General features: G+C 45.5%; 1 long non-coding RNA gene and 1 pseudogene across 4 annotated transcripts; both read right to left on the reverse strand.

The window, feature by feature from the left end:
* Positions 1 to 1,627: 1,627 nt before the first annotated feature.
* Positions 1,628 to 6,827, reverse strand: LOC119333239 (annotated as a pseudogene).
* A 12,160-nt stretch (positions 6,828 to 18,987) lies between these two features.
* On the reverse strand, positions 18,988 to 22,240 carry LOC119328283. Of its 4 annotated transcripts, XR_005158901.1 has the most exons (7): positions 21,884 to 22,240; positions 21,716 to 21,800; positions 21,468 to 21,530; positions 20,661 to 20,830; positions 20,217 to 20,323; positions 19,457 to 19,581; positions 18,988 to 19,273 (listed from the first exon to the last, which is right to left on the reverse strand). It is a non-coding gene; the product is annotated as an uncharacterized LOC119328283 (long non-coding RNA). The 4 variants fall into 4 exon arrangements; XR_005158904.1 differs by lacking the exon at positions 21,468 to 21,530 and having other exon boundaries at positions 20,661 to 20,784; XR_005158903.1 differs by lacking the exon at positions 21,468 to 21,530.
* Between the last annotated feature and the right edge of the window lie 274 nt (positions 22,241 to 22,514).

Below are 22,514 nucleotides of genomic sequence, written 5' to 3' on the forward strand. Positions count from 1 at the left end.
TTTCTTCGACATCAAGAGTGCCAATGAGATCCGGGACAAAAAACTCCTGCCTATTGTGCTTCAGCAAGGTAGCAAAGTTCCTCCATGAAGGAGGAAGCTTAGTGATGATACCTCCGGCAACAAACTTGTCTGGTAGCATACAACTGAAGTGCTCAAGTTCTCTAGCAAATGACTGTATCTCATGAGCTTGCTCAACCACGGAGCGCTCTTCAGTCATCCTGTAATCATAGAATTGCTCCATGATGTACAACTCAGTGCCAGCATCCGAGACCCCAAACTTGGCCTCGAGTGCATCCCATGTATATTTTCCATTATCAATTGATGCATAAGCATCAACTATGTTCTCACCCAGAACACTCAAGAGAGCAACCTTAAACAGAGTATCCATTTTGTGAAAAGCTTGTGCCTGTTGAGCATCAAGCTCTCCTTCAGGTTTGCCGAGAGTAGCGTCATAGCAACTCATGGTTTGAAACCATAAGACTGTTCTCACGTGCCACCTCTTATAGTGGATACCCTCAAACATAGGAGGTCTCATGGAAGCAGCAAAACCACTCGGGGTAAATTGCCTATAATAAGGTTTTTGGATTGTTGGAAATATGAGCAATTTACCGAATGATTTTATTAACAGAAATACTAGATAAAGCATGACAAATATAGTAGAGATAAAACAAGTCATGTGTTCGGACAGAGAGAAGGTAAAGAGCATCTGCATATATGAACTTGAACTAAACACATCTAGAACAGACACTAGATGAAGTTGCATATATGAAGTAGAACCTAACACATGTAGGACGGAAAGTAGAGCAAAGAACTGTGTAATGACATCTAACAGAAAGAGCAAGAACACGTACGGGATAGCAGCAATGGAAGTGCTGGACTTAGGTCGGTGTCCTCGCCTGCCATGTCGTCGAGGAGATCGTGGACGTCGGGGAAGAAGTCGTCGTCGGGGAAGTAGTCATCGGCGACCGGATCGTTCGTGATGAAGCGGCCAGTAGTCGCGCTGAGCGCTCCCCAAAAACCTTATCACCCTTCTCCCGTACAGGACTTAAAAGGTGCAGTTTCGGAGGCCTACTATCCCGACCTGTGGTGCATGCCGCAAGCCGGGATAGGGAAGATCGTAGCAGCAACGCAGTGCTCAGGAACTTGTGGTGAGAGGAGGAAGAGGTTCTGGTGCGTCTCTCTGGGAGGAGCGACCTCCCTTTTATAGGCGCAAGAGAATGAGGCGAGAGGGCAACGACGGGAGGCGAAACGAAGAGACAGAGATGAAGCGAACAGCCAGTAGCCGAAGGGTTGCACCGTTCACGTTCGAACCCCACTTTCGCAAAAATCTTTTCAGCTTCCGTGTAACCTTTCATATACCCGTAGTGCGTGGCAAAAATTTAGATATCGGCTCGGTTCATTCCCGCAACCCGCGTCGTGGCGAGGCGAGCGACGGAGGAGGAGCGCGCGTGGATATCCCTCTTGTTCTCATGCTCGTACAAGTGGGGAAAGAACCTCCCTTATAAGGAGGTCCAACTCCCACTCAACTAGCAATGTGTGACTAAACTTTAGTAGTATCCCTTGCCTTGCACAAATGGACTAAGTGGGCCTCTAGGATTTATTAGGAATTTCTGAAACTGTTATTGGGCTAGGCCCAAAATTGACAAAATTCCAGCAGTTGTATCCTGGGTGCTGTTGTAGATGCCTTCGCACGTTCAGAAAAAATATGCTGGCGCTCATATCTTCTTTGCTCCTGTTGAGCTTCAAATTTTGCATCAAGCACATCCAGTTCCTTCTCAAGAGCATCATGATCTCTCAGCCAAAGAATTTCCGGTCTGTATTAAGCAGGCTTTCAAGTTCGCCCTCTAACTTCTCCTGTTGCGTAATGAGGTCCTCCACATTCTCCGTAAACAAGGCAACGAAAAGATAATGATAATCACTTGCATTAACCCCTGCTGCAGCTTCAGCAAGTCTGTTGTCAATTATTTCTTCTATGGGGTTTTTCTCTCGGAAAGGAGGATACTCCTTCCGCTTCAGCTCCAGCAATAGCTCTACCCTCTCCCTGTTAATGATAATGATGTCCCTAGAAATATAAGCAAGAATAAACCTAATTTTATTCTTAACCTTCAGCACCTCTTTCCTAATATTTTCCACCATTACCGCCTTTCTTCTCGCATAGAATTCGAGCCTCAGGGTGAAGAACTCTTCAAGTACGTCTTCTGGGCTGTCATATTTTCTGATTTTAACTTTATTCTTAACCTACAGCACCTCTTTCCTAATATTTTCCACCATTACCGCCTTTCTTCTCGCATAGAATTCGAGCCTTAGGGTGAAGAACTCTTCAAGTACGTCTTCTGGGCTGTCATATTTTCTGATTTTACCATGTGAGTCAAACAAGTACATTGTTGGTCCTATTGTGGTTGTCAGTTTGAATTTCTTCTCAAGGCCCTCTTGCTTAGCAATATTTATGTTTTGCTCACTCAATATAACCTCAAAATCCACATCTGCATGACTACATCGCGACCTATATCCCTCTAGAAACGGTGGCTCCTTGTCCTTATCCATGCCCTTACCATTTTCCTTTTCCTTATGAGGACACATGGATTTAAGAAAATGTTCGTAATCTGCCGACCAGCAGCGGACGGGAAGCTCAGTAATTGTAAGCATGGTGCATTCAACTTCCTCTATAACACCAGTGATGGTATATGTCACACCAGTTTCCTTTGATCTTGTCTTAGTCAAAGAACCCTGGAACCCCTTGTACCAAGGGTCCATTGGTATAATAGGCTCTTTGTTTAGCATCCTTTTCAGATTAGCAATGATGTCTCTTGGATTATAGTTTGGGACATAACCAGTGCCAACATCTTCACTTCCATTGACCAAAACCATGGGAATGATTGGTATATGCCAACTGGGTTCAATTGACTGTCCATCTTCATTCAAATAGTTCAGAAGAATATCATCATCCTTTAGAAAAATTAAACGGGTGACAGGTGGTAATCTGGTGTAGAGGTCCTTAGTACTACCAGCATCTTTTCCCCCCAAATTTCTGGTCCCAAACAGGCCACCAGGCTCCAAAAGACTAATATTATTGCTGCCAACAAATTCCTGAGCCATTCCTATAATTATGCTTGCTAGACTCTGCTTACTATATGCTGAGTGTGCTGACGCATAACCAATGAGCTCGGTGACAAAAGCTTCTTCAACAAAATTCCTCTTGAATGAGCAAAACAAAACTTTCCTCTGTCCTCGTTTAAGGCCGTCAACCATTGAAGGTACAGACGATTCAAGGTCTGCCATCGGGAAGAGTATCAGCTATTTGTTGATAAAATCACTGTATTTGATGTGTTGCCATTCCTTCCTCCCAGCGATCCATTCACCATCTTTGTCATCTGCCCAAACAAAATCCTTGTGATGGCAGATATCTTCAAAGCAATCCCGACCTTCTTGTGTTGTGCTGGTTCCAAATCCCTTGTAGTACTTTATAGACCACAAACTTGAATTCCCTCCTAACTTGTCTTTGCATGCTTCATAGTCTGGCAATGAGTAAAATGACTTGACAGATTTGCTCATGTTACTGGTTTTCTTGATAATTGGACTGATGAACTCAACCAAGAAAGAAGGAACTTTGAGGAGAGATGGCTAGGATGAGTGAATGAAATTGAGCAGCAACCCTTTGATGTGGGAACCATCGTGGTCAGCAAAAGCCTTCGGTGAATCTCGTTCAGTAAGTATCAAGGTGCACTTTTCAGAGTCCCTCCCACCAGCGTCATCTGCATTCTCTAGCTTAGGGATGGCAACAAAACTTTCCTCTTGCTTCCATCAGTCTTATTTAGTCCCTTGCTTAGTCTGAACTCAGCAAAAGAAAGGAGCTTGTTGACAACACCCGAGTTGGAGACTCTGTTAAGGAAATCTTCAGAGAGCTCGCACTTGGACCCAAAGGTTCCTTGATGAGTGGTCAAGGTCTCTTTGGTCTGTAAATCAAATGCAGGGTTATCAATGAGCGCATTAACAAATACCCATAGGTAGCCCTTCACCGTATGCAATTTCATGTTAGCATGCTTGTTCCTCTTGTTCACAACGCCCATCACATGGTTGGCAATTTGGTCTGCAACGTAGTCAACATGAGTTCCACCTCTTAAGGTCGCAATTCGATTTACAAAATTAACCTGATGAAACTGGCCTTCATTTAGACTGACACACACCTCCCAACGATCGTTTACCCTTTGGTAAATTCTTGGTAGCTCGATTCCTTCTTTTGAAGCAGAGTCAATATACAGTTGCACGTAATCTGAGAAGCTTTTTGCCGACAACTTCTCACCATTCAACTCAACCTTCACGGTTTCGCCAAGGGTGCCCGCCATATCAACAACTCGCTTCCTCATGAGCGCCACGGCATCATCTTCGAGCACGGTCATGTTGAATTTCGCAAGGTCAGGCTTGAAGGTAACTCTGGTCCAGTTATCTGACGGCTCACACTCTGTAATCTCAGGCTCCGACTTCTTCCCCATGTTTTCAGAGAAAACCTGCTTGAACTTCTTCTGCCGGCGCCCATCAGCGGTCTCGATGACGAACTCGGTGGAGAAGATGTTGGCGAGTACGGCGCCGTAGCTCATTCGCATCATCTCCGGCACGTAGAGGCCCTCCTCCTGGTGGATTTCGACGGGCATGCCGTTTCCATTGTTGTAGACAGAGATACAGCACCGCTCGACGTCGATGTCGACCCGGAGGGAGTCCATGGAGGGGTCGCGCTGCAAGTTATCGGCGGCCTGGACGAGGATCTCGTCGAAGATGTTGTGGAGGCCGGGGACGTAGGTGACGGGCCTATGCACCATGGCACCTTCCTTGTAGACCCAGAGCGTCTGCGTGTGCTTCTCGACCGAGCCGACGTGGGTGTCCGGGCGCAGCAGGATTTGCTCCAGCGGCGTGTTCTTCTTCTTGTACATCTCCTCGATAGTGTTCTCCCCGCCGCCGCCCGCGGCGTAGTTGTGCGAGAAGCTGGGGTTCGCCGGCGGCGGGGGACGATGGCAGCACACAGAGGTGAGGTTGTGTGTGCGCTAGGGTTTTGGGTGTGGTGGGATTGGGGATTTGAGAATTTGGCCAAAGGACGTATTTTTGAGAACTCGATTCTGGGGAGTTCCCTTTTTTGAGAACTCGATTCTGGGGACCTATTCGGCGCTACAGTCGACGAAAAGGATCCCTTGCGCTAGCTAGCTCAGTTCGTGGGCTGCAGCACAAGAACTCCATCTCATGATATCAACTGACTGCAAGTAACTGGTGTCCGATATCTCCAAAGAAACCTTAGGGGCACATGGGGCAATTATTAATGAGATCAGGGCAAAAGCCACTTCTTCTAATTCTGTTTTCATTTTCGAGGGTCGTGCTGTGAATTATGAGGCACACAAATTAGCTCGCTTTTCTCTTTTTCAGGGCTTGGGCCGCCATGTTTGGCTTGGCACACCCCATGACCATCGTTGTATCCCACATCATGTGGTTTTCAATGAAGAATAAAGTTCTTTTCACCCCTAAAAAAAAAGAGGTCTTCTGGTATGTCTCATAGAAACAACGACGTCTTCTGGTTCAAGCCGTTCTTTTTTTTCATTTGCTATTTCCTACTATGATGGCCACCGGTTTTTACATAGTTTATTTAAAATAATTTGAGCATTAGGAAACTTTAAAAATTCGAGCGATTTAAAAAATGCAAATTTGAAAAAAGTTCATTGATTTTTAGAAAAAGTTCATATGTTTTGAAAAATGACAATTTTGAAAAATTCATAATTTTTTTACAAAAGTTCATCAAATATTAAACAGCTCATCGAATTGAGAAAATGTTCACAATATTTGAAAAAAGTTCATGAATTTTGAAAAATAAACTTGATCACAATTTAAAAAATCATTGAGTTTGAAAAAAGTTAACAGTTTTTTAAAAAACACGGCTTTAAGAAGAATAATAATAAAAAAATAAGAAAGAAGAAAAAGGGGTGCAACTGAACACAACAGGTGTGGTTTCCCTCGGCTGCAACGCCGTTAATACAGAATAAAGAGATCTTGGGTTCAAGCTGTTGGGAAACCGTGGCCACCGAGGGGTGGCGGCAAGCACGTGCGTATCGCACGGGGTAACCCCTCCCGTTTCCCCCATTTTACGTTAAGTGGGTACTTATCTCTTAATCCTGAAGTCCCTATATAAAACAACAAGGAGCTATCATTGTAATCTCTGATCATTGATTAGTAAAGCTGGTCTCCTCCATATTTCTCTGTGTCATTTACTTTCGTGTATTCGACTACTTCGACTACTTCGTCTACGACGCTCGCCCTCGCTCCGCAACCTCGGACCGGACTCGCCGGCGGAGTTGCGGAACACGTTATCAGCACGCTTCGCTCCATCAACTCTCCGTCAAGCCTGCGTCAAGCCTGCATCACGCAGGCTTTCGTCGATCCCGCGGAGGTATAAGATCCGATCCCCTTTTTTGCAGAAATGGATTCCTCTCGTTACCGCAATTCCGTTTTTGCGATTAGTTTATTTTTCGGATTTCATCTACCTATGGTGCGCATTTTCCTCCCAAGAACCGAGCTGACGAATACGTCGCTAACCAATGTCGATGTTCTTGGACTAAGAGGAACTTGTTGACTGCACTATAGGGAGTCGGTACGCATCGCGATCCAGATGGTCGTGGTACCGCCGCAAAAGCACCAGATGTGCCATGCGCCGTCGGAGTTCCGGATGAATGCGACGAAGATCGCATCCCGAGACGTACTGGCAGCGACCCCGCTGGTTGCCGGCGTCGCGCCGCTGGCTGCCGCCGCCACGTCCTGCTAACGCCGTGCTCACGTGCCCTGCTGGCTGCCATCGCCGCGCGCCGTAGCGCAGCTGCCGTCGCCGCGCTCGCGTGCCCGTTGCACACGCAGCCGCCATGCCCTGCTTCGAGGGTCGTCGTGCCCGCGCAGGCCTGCTGGCCGCGCCGCGCCGTGGCCGTGCTGGCTGCGCCGTGGCCGCTGGCTGCACTGGCCGGCCCTGGTCGCCGCTCCGGCGAGCCGCGCGCGCCTGGCTAGCCCCGGCCGCGCCCCCGTGCGCGCCGCCGCCGCACCCCGATGCGGGCGCTAGGGGAAACCCTAGCGTCGCTACGGGAAAGGCCGTCGGCTGGCTCCTGGGCCGGATGGGCCGCAACAGTGGGGATCCCTTCATAAAAAAAGGGGGCGCCGGCTGTAGCGCAGGATTTTTGCAATTTAGCCACCGTAGTTTCCAGATTTTACACAAGTTTTATTCCTGCTGTAATATTTCGCGTAGAAGCCCCTAGAACTGTCTGTTTTCACTGAAAACACGTATTTGGGCTTAAAAATGCCTCGGAAATTCAATGTTTGGGCTAGTTTTGATATACGAGATGCGCTTAACATGCTATCGTTTGTAGCATGATATTATTATATGATTTTATTGTTGTAGATTAATTGTTTAGCACACTTAATCATTTAGTAAGTCATATAACAGCATGTTTTAAATATTGGAACATCATTTTAGTTGAATAAGTTTATCAACATCGCATTTGTGCAAAAGATTACCTGCCGTAATCTCATGATTTTTGCATAAATTGCAGATGGCCGGAATTGTCCACAAGGAGTTTGCTGAGTTGGCCCAGACGGGGATGAACTACCTGTCATGGGCTTCGGACTGTGAGATTTTTCTCCAAGGCAGAACCCTCCTGAGGGCAATCGGTAAGGGGACCCAGCTGGCCCCCACCGATCCCAAGTTTGAAACTGAGAATGCGCAGGCTCTGCATTTTCTCCGTCATCACCTGTCACCTACTCTGAAAGATGAGTATACGGCTGAACGGAGTGCTTCTGGCCTTTGGACCGCTCTTAAGCAGCGGTTTGAGCGGCTGAAGTACACTGTTAAGCCATGTGCAGAGGCAGAGTGGATCCGTCTGAGGTTTGCGGACCTCAAGACGGTTGGGGAGTACAATTCGGCTCTACACCGGATTTGTACGACTCTTCAGATGTGTGGTACTCAGATTACCGACACTCAGAAGATTGAGAAAACCCTATGCACTTTCCACCCTGACGCGGTCCTGTTCGCACGGAACTACCGCCAGGGCAACTACACGAGGTATTCAGAGTTGATTGACGTCCTCCAGGTGGGAGAGGAGTAGGGCGAGGTTCTGAAAAAGAACTTTGCCGCGCAACCACTTGGGGGGAGTTCTCACCAGGAGGTGAATGCTCTCAAAGTTTGCAAGCCTCAACAGAAGAAGTGGGGCCGCAAGGGCAAGAAGAAGGGCCCTCAGCCCTCCGCCCCGGCTAAGTAGCAAAAGCCGGGCAAGGGGGGGGGGGCAGAGGCCTCAGGACTGCTTTCGTTGTGGCTCGGTGGAGCATTTCTCCCACCAGTGTCGCGCACCACAGGAGGTTGTTGATGCATATAAGGCCCGAAAGGGCGTGATACACACCTCGCCTTGGTTCAGGAGGGAGCACCACTGGCGCCCATGGCGGCACCCGTGATGATCTCTACGCCCCCTGCTGCGCCCATCGCGGCGACCCCCGTGGTGCCCATCGCGACGGCTTTGGCTGTCTCTAGTGACGCCAACGTTGCCATGGAGGTTGACCACATGGTGGCCTCGGCGGTGCCGCAACTAGATGTTGATGCTGCCTCCAAGATGATTTCTAAGGAGGATCAGCTCACTAGTATGGAGATTGCGGCTGAGGTCAATGGCTTCTTCACTAAGTCTACTTAGCATACCCCTTTGGTTATCATGATTCCGTGATTTGATACAATAAATTCGAATAAATTCGATTTGGTTGTAAGCTCTATAAGAGCATAAACTTATTCTTTACTTTGGCGATTGGATGACATTTATTCATTTATTCCATTATTTATACATGATAGTATGTTATGTTCTAGAATGTGTGCATTTATTATTAATGTAGCGTCTTCCTCATTACATTAATTATATGTCATATTTTAGAACGCGTGTGGCGCCCGAATGGAAGAAACGTGCCTTGTCGATAGCGCAACTACACATACCATTTTACGAGAAACTAAGTACTTTGAGTCTATTAAAAAATCTCCGGGAAGTATTATGACAATCGCCGGCTGCGGTTCACACATAGTTGGCTCCGGACGAGCCACTATTATACTTCCTATGGGAACAACTTTGATCATTAATGATGCGTTGTTGTACCCCGAGTCGACTCGTACTCTTTTGAGCTTTAGAGACATCTGCGCCAATGGTTTTCATGCTGAGACCGATGATGAGAACGGCAAGGAGTGCTTACTTATCACAAAGCGGGATGCAAATGGTAAACATGTTATCGAAAGGCTTCCTTCGTTCGACACAGGGCTATACTACACTAAAATAGTAGCACCTCCTGTGTACACTACCCTCAAGACCGTTTTTAGAAGCTCTGAACTCTTCTGCCTCTGGCACGATAGGTTAGGCCACCCCGGACTTAGGATGATGAGAAATATAATTAATAACTCGCATGGCCATAATGTTAACGTGAAGAACTTCCCAAATCCCGATGATTTCGTGTGCTTCGCATGCGCTAAGGGGAAGTTAGTCATTAGGCCATCGCCCCTCAAGGTGAGGGATGAAATCCCCTCGTTTTTCGAACGTATCCAAGGGGACATATGCGGTCCAATTCAGCCCCTCACGGGGCCGTTTCGGTACTTCATGGTGCTCATTGATGCTTCCTCTAAATGGTCCAATGTTTGCCTGCTATCAACACGGAACCATGCCTTTGCAAATTTGATCTCACAGATCATACAAATGAGGAATAATTTCCCGGATTATCGTATAAAGTCTATTCGAATGGACAACGCCAGAGAATTTACTTCAAAGGCGTTCGATGATTATTGCATGGCAATGGGAATCAAAGTTGAGCACTCGGTACCCCATGTTCATAGACAAAATGGACTTGCCGAGGCATCCCATGTTCATAGACAAAATGGACTTGCCGAGGCATTAATTAAAAGAATTAAATTCATTGCCCGACCGCTCCTTCAGGGTTGTAATTTACCAACTACATGTTGGGGCCACGCAGTGTTACACGCGGCCAATCTCATCAACTTTAGACCGTCGGCCTACAACATCCACTCTCCTGTTCAGCTTGCGCAAGGGTTGACACCGAAAATTTCCCACCTTCACTGGTTTGGTTGCCAGGTATATGTACCAATACCACCCCTCAGCGATCGGCGATGGGCCCGCTCCGTAAGTCGGGGATATACGTTGGTTATGAGACTGTGTCCATAATCAGGTATGTGGACCCCATGACAGGTGACTGTCACACGACCCGTTTTGCTGATTGCATTTTTGACGAGGATCTTTTCCCGACTTTAGGGGGAGAGAATCAACCCCTTGATGCTAAAAGTCGAGAAATCACGTGGCAAGCCATGGGGATCCACGCTCATGACCCGCGCACTGCTGAGACTGAGAGAGAAGTCCAAAAGATAATAGATTTGCAGTCATTAGCAAATCAACTGCCTGACCACTTTAGTGACTTAAAGACTGTGACAAAATCGCATGTGCACGCGCGCAATGCACCGGAAAGGGTTGAAATACCGAAGAAAAATGATGGTATATCCGCTCCCATCCAAAGGCCTAAAAGGACGAGAGATCCGGCTTCTCAAATCCCAAGTACTCGGGGACGTCCGACGAAAAAGGATAAGAGAGATTTATTACAGCCTATCGCCAAAGTACCCCAAAATGAAACGGGGAGCCAGTCGAGACCTGGCACAAGTACGGAAAATTCAGTGCATGAAATTCTGGACTTAAACTTTCCCATAGGGGAAATACCCAGCGGAGATGTGAGCGCACACATCGGCGCGGGAAATCTAAAGGATCTTGCTCCCATAGTGGGAAATTTGGTAGAGCAAGTGTTAGCGCCAGATGCACTCCATGTCAAAATGGCCATAAATTATATTTATACGAGGGAGTCCCTGAACCGAGCAATGGTGGTTGTCGACATTAACTTTGCTACGAAAATTGCCTCAATCATAGATCTTGACCCTGAGCCTAACACGCTCGCTGATTGCAAGAAAAGGTCGGATTGGAAAGATTGGCAGCATGCAATTACTGCCGAATTATTATCTCTCAACAAAAGCAAGGTGTTCGGACCAGTTTGTCGAACTCCTCCCCACATTCGCCCTATTGGCCATAGGTGGTTTTCTGTTCGAAAGAGAGATGAAAATAATAAGGTAGTACGGTACAAAGCAAGGCTCGTCGCTCAAGGGTTCACTCAACGACTAGGTGTCAATTTTGAGGAGACTTATTCCCCGGTCATGAATGGAGTTACCTTTAGATACTTGATCTCGATGGCAGTAAACATGGGCTTGAAAATGAAACTAATGGATGTTGTCACTGCTTACCTGTATGGTAACTTGGATTCGAACATATACATGAAGGTTCCAGAGGGTATCCCTGTTTCGAACCATGATAGAGCAAACAGGGGTCTATACAGTGTTCAACTTCAAAAGGCACTGTACGGACTCAGACAGTCTGGTAGAATGTGGTACAATCGTTTAAATGATTTCCTTCATGAGAAGGGCTACACGAGCAATAAAGATTGCCATGTGTTTTTATACGGCGATCCCAAGATGGATTCTGTATAATCTCGGTGTACGTGGACGATTTAAACATAATCGGTACGCTTGAGGATATTGAGGAAGCGAGTTCCTACCTGATGTCGGAATTCGAGATGAAGGATTTGGGTAAAACCAAGTTCTGTCTAGGTCTGCAACTTGAACATTCCCCTGATGGGATTCTAGTGCACCAGTCGGCCTACACCCAGAAGGTGTTGGAGAGATTTGGATTTGATAAGGCATATCCTTCTAAGACCCCGATGGTCGAAAGATCTTTACAGCCAGACAAGGGCCCGTTCAGGCCAAAGGAAGAGGGGGAGGAAACTCTGGGACCAGAGGTTCCTTACCTGAGTGCAGTTGGAGCACTCATGTATCTTCCAAACTGTACATGGCCAGACATTGCGTTCGCCGTCAGTTTGCTTGCGAGGTACAGTTTTGAACCTACCAAGAGGCATTGGAAAGGTGTCAAGGACGTCTTCCGTTACCTGCAAGGGACCAAAGATCTTGGCCTGTTTTATAAAAGAAACCAAGACCTATCTATTATAGGCTATGCCGATGCTGGGTACCTATCGGACCCGCATGATTGCAAATCGCAGAATGGATATGTTTTCCTTTGTGGTGGAACTGCGTTTTCCTGGAAATCGTCCAAGAAAACACTTGTGTCGACTTCCATGAACCACACGGAAATCATGGCACTATTCGAAGCATCAAAGGAGTGTGTATCGCTTCGGCGGATGATCGGCCACATTCAGCAGACATGTGGGCTGAACACCGTACAAACCTCTACCATTATCTATGAAGATAATGCTGCTTGTGTTGCACAAGTCCAGATGGGTTATGTGAAGAGTAACCTCACAAAGCATATTAGTCCCAAGTTCTTCTATGCACATGAGCTGCAACAGTTGAACGAGGTGAGAGTTTTGCATAAATAAGTTCCGTGACAATCTTGCTGATATGTTCACTAAATCATTACCGACATCAACCTTAGAGAGGTGTGTGCGTGGAATCGGTATGATGAGACTTAGAGAGATGCAAGGTTCAGGGGGAGAAACTTCACAAACTCGTCGCTAAAATCTCAATCCTGGTGATCGAGTACTCAACTCGATGGTTGAGTGGATAGTACTCTTTTTCCCTTGAGTGAGTTTTCCTGATGTTTCTCACACGAGGTTTTTGACGAGGCAATTCGTGCAATACAACAACGTATACTATGTGCTCTTTCTCCATATTTTTTCTCATTGGGTTTTTTGAAGTTTTGAGGCATGGATATACGGATAATTACCCAAGGGGGAGTGTTGGGAAACTGGGGCCACTGAGGGGTGGCGGCAGCCTCGTGCGTATCGCACGGGGTAGCCCCTCCCGTTTCCCCCACTTTACGTTAAGTGGGTACTTATCCCTTGACCCTGGAGTCCCTATATAAAGCAACGAGGAGCTATCATTGTAATCTCTGATCATTGATTAATAAAGCTGGTCTCCTCCATATCTCTCTGTGTCATTTACTTTCGCGTATTCGACTACTTCGTCTACGACGCTCGCCCTCGCTCCGCAACCTTGGACCGAACTCGCCGGCGGAGTTGCGGAACACAAGCCACCCCACGCACTTGTCTTTTGCGTTTTAACGGGACAAAAAAACCTAAAGCAGGTCGGCCCAGCGGGGAGGGCGGTTGCACATCGGTTTGCAGTTTATACGTTAATTGCACCAAATAGGAAATGTCTCGGTTCTGTTTCTTGGGAACTGAAGGTTTGAAGGCGATTTTTTTTTCTTTTTAGAAGAATTTAGAAGCGAATTAACACCAACAGGCCGAGCTGGCACAAAATATATCCGTTTGGATAGCTAAATTGACACAAAATTTATCCATGGTCAGGCAAACTCCAACACAGCACGCCATTTCGTCTGTTTGTGTCGTTTGTGTCCATGTGGAAAAGAACGTGGACCAATCCAGAGAGCCATCTCATTTTTCTGTGTGTTGTGTGTCGGCTTGGACCTATTTTCTCTTCAAATTTGGGGAGAAACTGGGTATGAACGGACACAAAACAGATGTTATGTTTGTCCTTATCGTGCGCTACATGTCCGGCATGGTTCATATGTCATCCACCCACACCCATCCCTACCTCTCTCTCTCTCTCATCCTCCTCCTATTCTCTCTCTCTTAACCACCCACCCACCCACGCATGGCCTGCAAATGGAGCACGCCCCGTCGCCGCGTTGGGCACCGGCTGCTGCTTGCCACCGCCGCCTGCCTTCGCCACCGCTTCTGCCCCCACATTGGCCGGATCCATAGCTAGTAAGTCAGCGCCCCCTCCTTTCCTTTCTCCATAGCCAGCAAGAACTCGAGAGAGAGGCCAACTATAGAGTAGGATGTCGTGTGCTACTACCTCGGCTGCAATGACTGGGACCTCAACACCGTCATGCGCTACACCTACCACCCACGCATCGAGCCGCCGCCCAGGCAAGAGCAGCGGGAGTGCCATCGTCCCCTTGGGCGTGGTTGCGGGCTCACGACAACCATGGCGGTTAGGTCGCAGGGGAGGGGCACAGGTGGATGGTAAGGGCATGTACAGCGGTGTCCATTCAGCCGTCTGTAGCACATGCCAGAGAGGATATTTGCCTAGCTGGAGGGGAGAGAACTAGGAGAGAGAAGAAGGGCGTCTGTAATTTGGCAGACGGTCGATAGCGCTGGAAATTCGCTAGCTATCGACGGCCTCTTTGCCGTTGTACGACTGGGCGTCTGTAGTTTCCTGAACCGTCAAACCACGTCCTTCACAAATTCAATCCACGGAACATGTTTTGCTTTTCTCCGTCGCTATCTACTCCGGCAAGACCTGCACGGTTGGGGACCGCCGGACTGCTGGGATCGATAGATGCCTCGAACGAATGAGCTGCAGGCCTGCAGTGATCAAAATAATCGATCAACGGATCGGCTACCTAGCTAGGCATCACGCTAGACGTCTATGGAGAGGTCCAACGAGGAACTGATTAGATTCACGTAGGTGCTCCTCGATCGATTCTCAAACGCACTCCTTCTTGGGATGCATCACGCCGGACTGCCGCGCCGGCGCCAACGCCAACGCTGTCGTCAGTCTCTTCACCCTCGGAAGGGGTAGCTGATGGAGGTGGATAATTGGAATAATTTTCACTATAATGGCGTAATTTTAGAGGGCTATAGACAGCAAAAAAAGATAGTCCATTGTAGAGGGCGTTTTCCCTATTGTCTGTAGATGACGTGGATCGTTGCTATAGACAGTAGCCGTCTAAACTAATGTACATGCCCTAAGGAGTCAGCTGGTGATGATGAGTGGGCCGTAGAGTGAGCGAGGAGGGTCGGACAGTCGTTCTGGGAGGGCAAAAATGTCGGGAGGGGGTGGGGTGGTTCATGGTACACCGGACTGGATATTTCACAATCAGGCGCATGCAAAACTATGAACATCTGCCTCTTTTTTGTTGCCATCTGGCGCTATGAACACCGCACTTTAATTTGCTCGTATTTCTATGAACTTGAAATGAAGAATGACTGAATCGGACCGGACATTTAGGGGATGTGGTTGGATGCCGCTCTGTTATTCGTGTCCACAGACTGGTCTGGACCAGTCCGCTGACAAATAGTGTGTCCTTTTTAGAAGACGCCGTTCAGATGTCCTTAAAGGATTCAAACCGTCAAAATTCTCCTTGATATTTAACGATACTTCTCAATCCCTTTGTGGGGGAAAGAGATTAACCGAACAAGCCACAGGTGAATATAAAATTATTATTTTGTGATTCACTAGTAAACCTGTTTTAAATGAATGTGCATATGTTATTTTGTGGATCCTTTTGTGAAGGAAATATGTCCTAAAGGCAATAATAAAGTTATTATTTATTTCCTTATATCATGATAAATGTTTATTATTCATACTAGAATTGTATTAACCGGAAACATAATACATGTGTGAATACATAGACAAACAGAGTGTCACTAGTATGCCTCTACTTGACTAGCTCGTTAATCAAAGATGGTTATGTTTCCTACCCATAGACATGAGTTGTCATTTGATTAACGGGATCACATTATTAGGAGAATGATGTGATTGACTTGACCCATTCTGTTAGCTTAGCACTTGATCATTTAGTATGTTGCTATTGCTTTCTTCATGACTTATACATGTTCCTATGACTATGAGATTATGCAACTCTCGTTTATCGGAGGAACACTTTGTTTGCTACCAAATGTCACAACATAACTAGGTGATTATAAAGGTGCTCTACAGGGGTCTCCGAAGGTACTTGTTGAGTTGGGGTATTTCGAGATTATGATTTGTCACTCTGATTGTCGGAGAGGTATCTCTAGGTCCTCTCGGTAATGCACATCACTATAAGCCTTGCAAGCATTGTAACTAATGAGTTAGTTGCGGGATGATGCATTACAAAACGAGTAAAGAGACTTACCGGTAACGAGATTGAACTAGGTATTGAGATACCGACGATCGAATTTTGGGCAAGTAACATACCGATGACAAAGGGAACAATCTATGTTGTTATGCGGTTTGACCGATAAAGATCTTCGTAGAATATGTGCGAGCCAATATGAACATCTAGGTTCCGCTATTGGTTATTGACCGAAGACATGTCTCGGTCATGTCTACATAGTTCTCGAACTCGTAGGGTCCGCACGCTTAAAGTTCGGTGACGATCGGTATTATGAGTTTTTGTGTTTTGATGTACCGAAGGTAGTTCGGAGTCCCGGATATAATCATGAACATGAAGAGGGGTCTCGAAATGGCCGAGACATAAAGATTGATATATTGGACGACTATATTCGGACACCAGAAGTGTTCCAGGTGATTTCGGAGAAAACTGGAGTGCCAGAGGGTTACCGGAACCCCCCTCGGGAGAAATAATGGGCCTTATGGGCCTTAGTGGAGAGAGAGGGCTGGCTTAGGGCAGGCCGCGTGCCCCTCCCCCTTTCCTTCTCCCTCTCCTCCTTCCTTTCCCCTCCTAGTAGGAGTAGGAAAGAGGGGAGTCCTACTCCTACTAGGAGGAGGACTCCTGGCGCGCGAAGAGGGCCGGCCGACCTCCCCCTTGCTCCTTTATATACGTGGGCAGGGGGGCACCTCTAGACACACAAGTTGATCATTTACCCCTTAGCCGTGTGCGGTGCCCCCCTCCACCATAATCCACCTCGATCATATCGTAGCGATGCTTAGGCGAAGCCCTGCATCGGTAGCAACATCATCACCGTCATCACGCCGTTGTGCTGACGAAACTCTCCCGTGAAACTCTGCTAGATCGAAGTACGCGAGATGTCATCGAGCTGAACGTGTGTTGAAATCGGAGGTGTCGTACGTTTGGTACTTGGATCGGTCGGATCGTGAAGACGTACGACTACATGAACCGCGTTGTGCTAACGCTTCCGCTTTCGGTCTATGAGGATACATGAACACACTCTCCCTTCTCGTTGCTATGCATCACCATGATCCTGTGTGTGCGTAGGAATTTTTTTGAAATTACTACGTTCCCCATCATTTTGAATGTATTGTCTTGGAGTGTTGTAAACTTTGTCTTCTAGCCGTTGATAAACTGCTTGGTTCGGCGCCAAAGTTTGACCTTTCATGCCATTATCTTTCAACAATTAGTAATACTAGATGACCCGTTGCGCCAATGGCGCAAAGAGCGAGAGCAAACCATGCACGCATAAGAATATTTAAACACCGATTAGAGCATAAGGAAATAGATACCGAGGTACAATGTTGATACATGTCGTTCTAAAAAGTTTACGATAGCTTATAACAAGCAAACTACATAGGTAGAGATGAATCATATAGACAGTTGTAGGTATGAAGTGGTGAACATCAGGTATGCTGCATGTGCCATCGGTATGTCGTGTAAGCAGCTCTTCATAGTGGCTGTCATTGCCTAAAGCAAAAATGCCTTCCATATCATCGTCCAGCCCCAAATAATACTTGTTTGTTTTCTGTAGAATGTTTTCTGATTCTAAAGATGTATTGCTAAGATGACACTGTAAGTAAGTGCAGTGTATGTCTTATCATTTCGGCTGAGATACCCAATGTTGATAGTAACTGGATAATTCTGTGCTAGTTAGCTAATCCTAAAGCTGTCAAAAGGTGATAAAAGAATCAAGAATAGCAAGGGTTTGAGCTTTCTTAAACTGTAGATTATACATGCTTGTACTATTTCTCAGGCACCAAGAAAATAGGGGATCAATAGGTATGACTATGTACCAAGTGATTAGTCAGGTGTTTATTAGGAAGCATACACACACTGAGCAGAGAAGAAACAGCTAAATCGAATGGCATGGAATCATTACTAAAAACAACTAACCCCAATTTTCCTATATATTAATTAACTGGTAAACAAAGCAGTGTCTCTCTCTAATTGTTATAGATGAGTAAGTGAGATTCCTATACAAATGAGGCAAACATAGCATACAAACAACTCAATAAAGCATAAAGCAGGCTGAGAAACAATCTATATAGATTAATAAATATCGTAGATGACAGGAGACAAATCAGTGTTGGAATTTCTCAATTATCATAAGGGAGACAAATCAGTCCCCTTTCCAAGTTTTCACATCACAGACCCACATAATTTTCTAGCAGGAACATGTCACAAGACATTGGGACATATATCTATTTCAGTAGGAAGCAAGACTCAATGCTCACACAAGGTAACACTTCATATCATGGTGGTAAAAGCGCTGCTTATTTTTCTTGCCTGGCTCAAGCACATAGATTCTAAATGGAATTAATTCAACAAGCAAACTTCATACATCTCAAGTCATGATATTAGTCACCAAATTAAGTTCTACTTTAGCCATGGTTGTTCATACATCTCAAGTCATGATATTAGTCACCAAATTAAGTTCTACTTTAGCCATGGCTACAACCGCAAGACACTCAAGTGCTCATAACAGAGAAGAGCATATGTACATGTCAAGTTATGATATTTTTCATATGGTAATAAACACTATTAGATTAACATTGTACGGAATATGTGTGTGCATGCACACGACACAACAATAATAGATTGTGCTCTTCCGCACAACTACCTTTTCACATGGTAATAATAACTTAGGATGGATACTATCTTACAGAATGATTTCTTGATATGTTACATTTTTGTGATGTACTGGTCTTGGCCCTCCTAGGAGGCATAGATGGCTGCTCTAATTTTTAGTTTGGCTGCCAAAACAATTGTAAGGGGAAAATAAGACAAAACTGAATTTCGAATATACAATCTACAAATCATAACAACAGTGATAAGAATGACAACCCATCTGCAGATAAATATAATCCCAAATTATAAACCTAGATCATACTGAAGGAAGCATAGGCGTCAACACAAATGCCATAACCTAAATTGTACCAAAAAGAAAGTATTATGAAGTGCAAACCAATTTTATACAAAAAGAACTCTATATTTCCTTAGCTGCTCTAGCAGGCCTATTTGCATCTGTAACCAATGCAGGAGATGCATATACATATGAATCCTAGTTACTTTTTTGTGTGTACCAATAAGGACTGGAAAACACAACGGCACAACACTTTAGAATTCATATACAAAATTCCCATCGCTCTGCTTTCAAGTTCAGTGACAAGATGATGGCTACCTACTACCTGTCATGATGTACTCCATGGCGGTATAACCATAGGAGACTATGATGTAGGTCAAGATGTGACTCGTCACTGACCGGTCCAGTCTTTCGCTAGGCTGAAGTCAGAGAGCTTTGCATTGTACTCCTGATCATGAATGTAAGCAAGCAAGAACTATTAGTTTCATGCCACCAGTCATGAAAAATGATAGGTGTTCATTCTGCTTTCTGAACTATTTATGTGAATCATTCTACTATTTTTCATGTATAAGGAGTCTTGAATTTGTGTGGATGAAAGCGAACATCAAAGCGATCAAACACGGTATTATACCTCATCGGGCAATATGTTGGATGTCTTGAAATCCCTGTAGATGACGGGCTTCTCAGCTTCGTGCAGGAAGGCAATCCCCCTTGCAGCACCGAGTGTGGTGGACCATGGCAATGGCAGCATTACCCCTGCATTAGCAAATCACAACTACTTGAACAAATCTACATAATGTAGTATTTGATACCATGTGAATAAATAATACTCCCTCCGTTCCTAAATATAAGTCTTTTTATAGATTTCAATGGAAAAGGAAAGGATTGTCAGTACATAATTAAACAAAAAATGATGTAGGGGGAACAGTATAGAATTAAACACTAATATCCTATTCCAAAAAAATTGCATTATCAAAAGAAAAATAATCTTCCTTGCCTCTGTAACACATGCCTCGCCCTTATGAGGCATAACACAAAACCAAGTCTCTGGAATTGAAACCAAGTATTATGAGGCATAACACAAAGCAACTCTAAAATCTTTTAAACACACATCATATTCCTCCCCAAGGCCGCTAATTATTCAACTGCGGTGATCTAATCAGATTCACATTTCATGACCAAACGGAGCAAACTCATAGTATGTTACTTGGTCCTAGTTAACTTCAAGAAGTTTTAACAAAATACATGTTACTTCTTTTTGACTGTATATATACTGTGGACCAGAAGCCCCATAATCCTTTATTTCAATCAAAGCAAATATATACAAAGAGACAATAAATGGTCCCAACACGAAAGAAAGAAAGAAAGAAAGAGAAAGAAAGGAAACTTACCTAAGAGAGCACATCCAAAACCGAAGGGGGGCTTTGGATCCAGGCCAAGAGTGGAGTAAAAACAGGAAGAATGGCATTCCTTTGTATGAATTGTGAATTTCCTTTTCCTGGAATTAATATGCACATGTCAGAATGTAGAATGGATACCATAATTTCCACTAAGGCTTACAGTAGAAAATTCAGGTTTTTTTGTTGGTGAAAGTTAACATTGAAAACTTAACTCTAAGAATTCTAGCTCGTATACCTCTATCATCACAACAAGAATTTCAGTAGAGAGATGATTACTAAGGTAAACTACTTTTTCCACTATTTCTCATACACATACAGCTACAAAACATTGATTTTTTCAGGGAACTTAGCACCTGGGGCATACAGTTTAACAATGATAACTTGACATGAAGAATATGTTTGTGAGATTAAAAAGGACGAGAAAGTGGCCCTAACCTGTGCGCAACGACGATGACCTAGTCGGGGAAGCATGGCATGCTGATATCATGTATCCCATTGCGCCGCTAGGAGACCCACATTAGCTTCCCATGGTCCCCACAAGCTTTAGTGATGACCAAAACTGGTACAAATAGTATCGAACATGGTATTGTTTTCTTGTTGATTGCCTGCTTTAGTCAAAACCACAACTAAAAAGGCGGAAAGAACTAACATAAGCAACTATCTAGCTAAATAGATCCGAAAAAGTGGAACCTAATTATTTTCTGCCCTACATCCAAAGTAATGATGTTGTGGTATATCAAAAATTAATAGCTGCCCTCAAAAGAAGTAACTATCATGGAACAGGCAAGGAGAAGAATAATCATTTGGCAGAATTGCTGCACATATCAGAAACTGGAATGTAGAACCTGAAATATATTTTTAGGCTCTAACGGAAATAAAGGGTGAAGAAAAGAAAACTATTAGCTGCCTATGTGTGCACCTGTAGCACAAAATAATCCTAACTTGTACAACCCAAGTGGCCAAAGGGTACAGCTGTACGCCTTAGTTTCATGAACACCAACTAAAGAGGCCAGAAAGTCTTTTTGCGTTTTTGGATTAGGGTTAGGGCCACAAAGAAGGGTAATCCAACTAGTATGGTTTACTTCCCAACATCATCTCTCGTCCATGCCATTTTCTATCATTTGCAATCTACAAAGCATAACCTTCATCATTGCGGCCCTAATTTGCAATCTACAAATCATATGACCCTAAACATATGACATAGACTCGTATCATTTGAATCATATGGGTTGTGGCCCTAACCTGTTTGTCATATGGTTTACTTCCCAACATCATCTCTCGTCCGCGCCATTTTCTATCATTTGCCTAAAAACTGCAGTATTAGCCTTACTTAAAACAGGAGGGGAAGTCGCATTTGTATCCTAAGCTGCAGTTAAACTATTGCCAAATATCATGTGTACATAGCTAAACTGATTTGAACTACATGAGACAAAATCATAAATCAATTCTACCAAAACCTACTGATAAGAGAGGGGTGATCTTGCACACACCTCAACCAAAATCACATGTACAGAAGGCAGCCGGATTGATATGGTCGTCGAGGGGAATCATGCTAATGGAGAGCCACAAGAAAATCTGAAAGAAATATAATCAAGCATCAACTTAGCATTTTGTAAAATTGGGAACAGAGAAATAGGAGGAAAATAGAGAAATCATACAGATCAGCACATCCCCGGTACCCTTCTCCATGCCCGCGCCAAACAGTAGCTGGTGGTGAGTCGCTCACCAGCCGGCGTCACCTCTCCCACTACGCCGCAGATCCGCGTCTCTGGTGACGACGCCTGGCCTCTGCCCACCTTGTCTCCCCTCTCCTCTGCATCGGTTCTCTCTCTCCTCAATCTCCCATCCTCTCCCACCATCGATCCTCTTCTCCGCTGCCACCGAGCTCTGGTGCGAGGATGGGATGGGGGCTCCTCAGAGGGCAGGGAAAGAACCGGGGAGCGGCGGCTCCTGCGAGATGGGAGGATGGGGAGAGGCGGCGGCTGCACGGGGAGCGTGGGAGTGGAGAGTGGGGGAGGAGGAACCGGACGTGGGGCTCGAGGAGCGTGGGGATTGGTTGTAGGGTTTCACGTTTGACCCTGCTGCGGTAAAACTTTCACGTACGCAAACTCGAAAGAAAACCACCTGGTACTCTCGACCGTACGGCTAACGAGCCCCACCTGTCATCCACTCCTGAAGCAGCTGTAATTGTAAAAAAGGAATTGACGGCTGACCCAGCGACAGCGGTGAGAATTGAGCGACAGTAAAAGAATCGTGCGGTCGAACAGGCTTGGCGCACGCGGTAGCTCG

This window comes from Triticum dicoccoides, chromosome 7A, assembly GCF_002162155.2.
Source record: "Triticum dicoccoides isolate Atlit2015 ecotype Zavitan chromosome 7A, WEW_v2.0, whole genome shotgun sequence".
NCBI lineage: Eukaryota > Viridiplantae > Streptophyta > Magnoliopsida > Poales > Poaceae > Triticum > Triticum dicoccoides.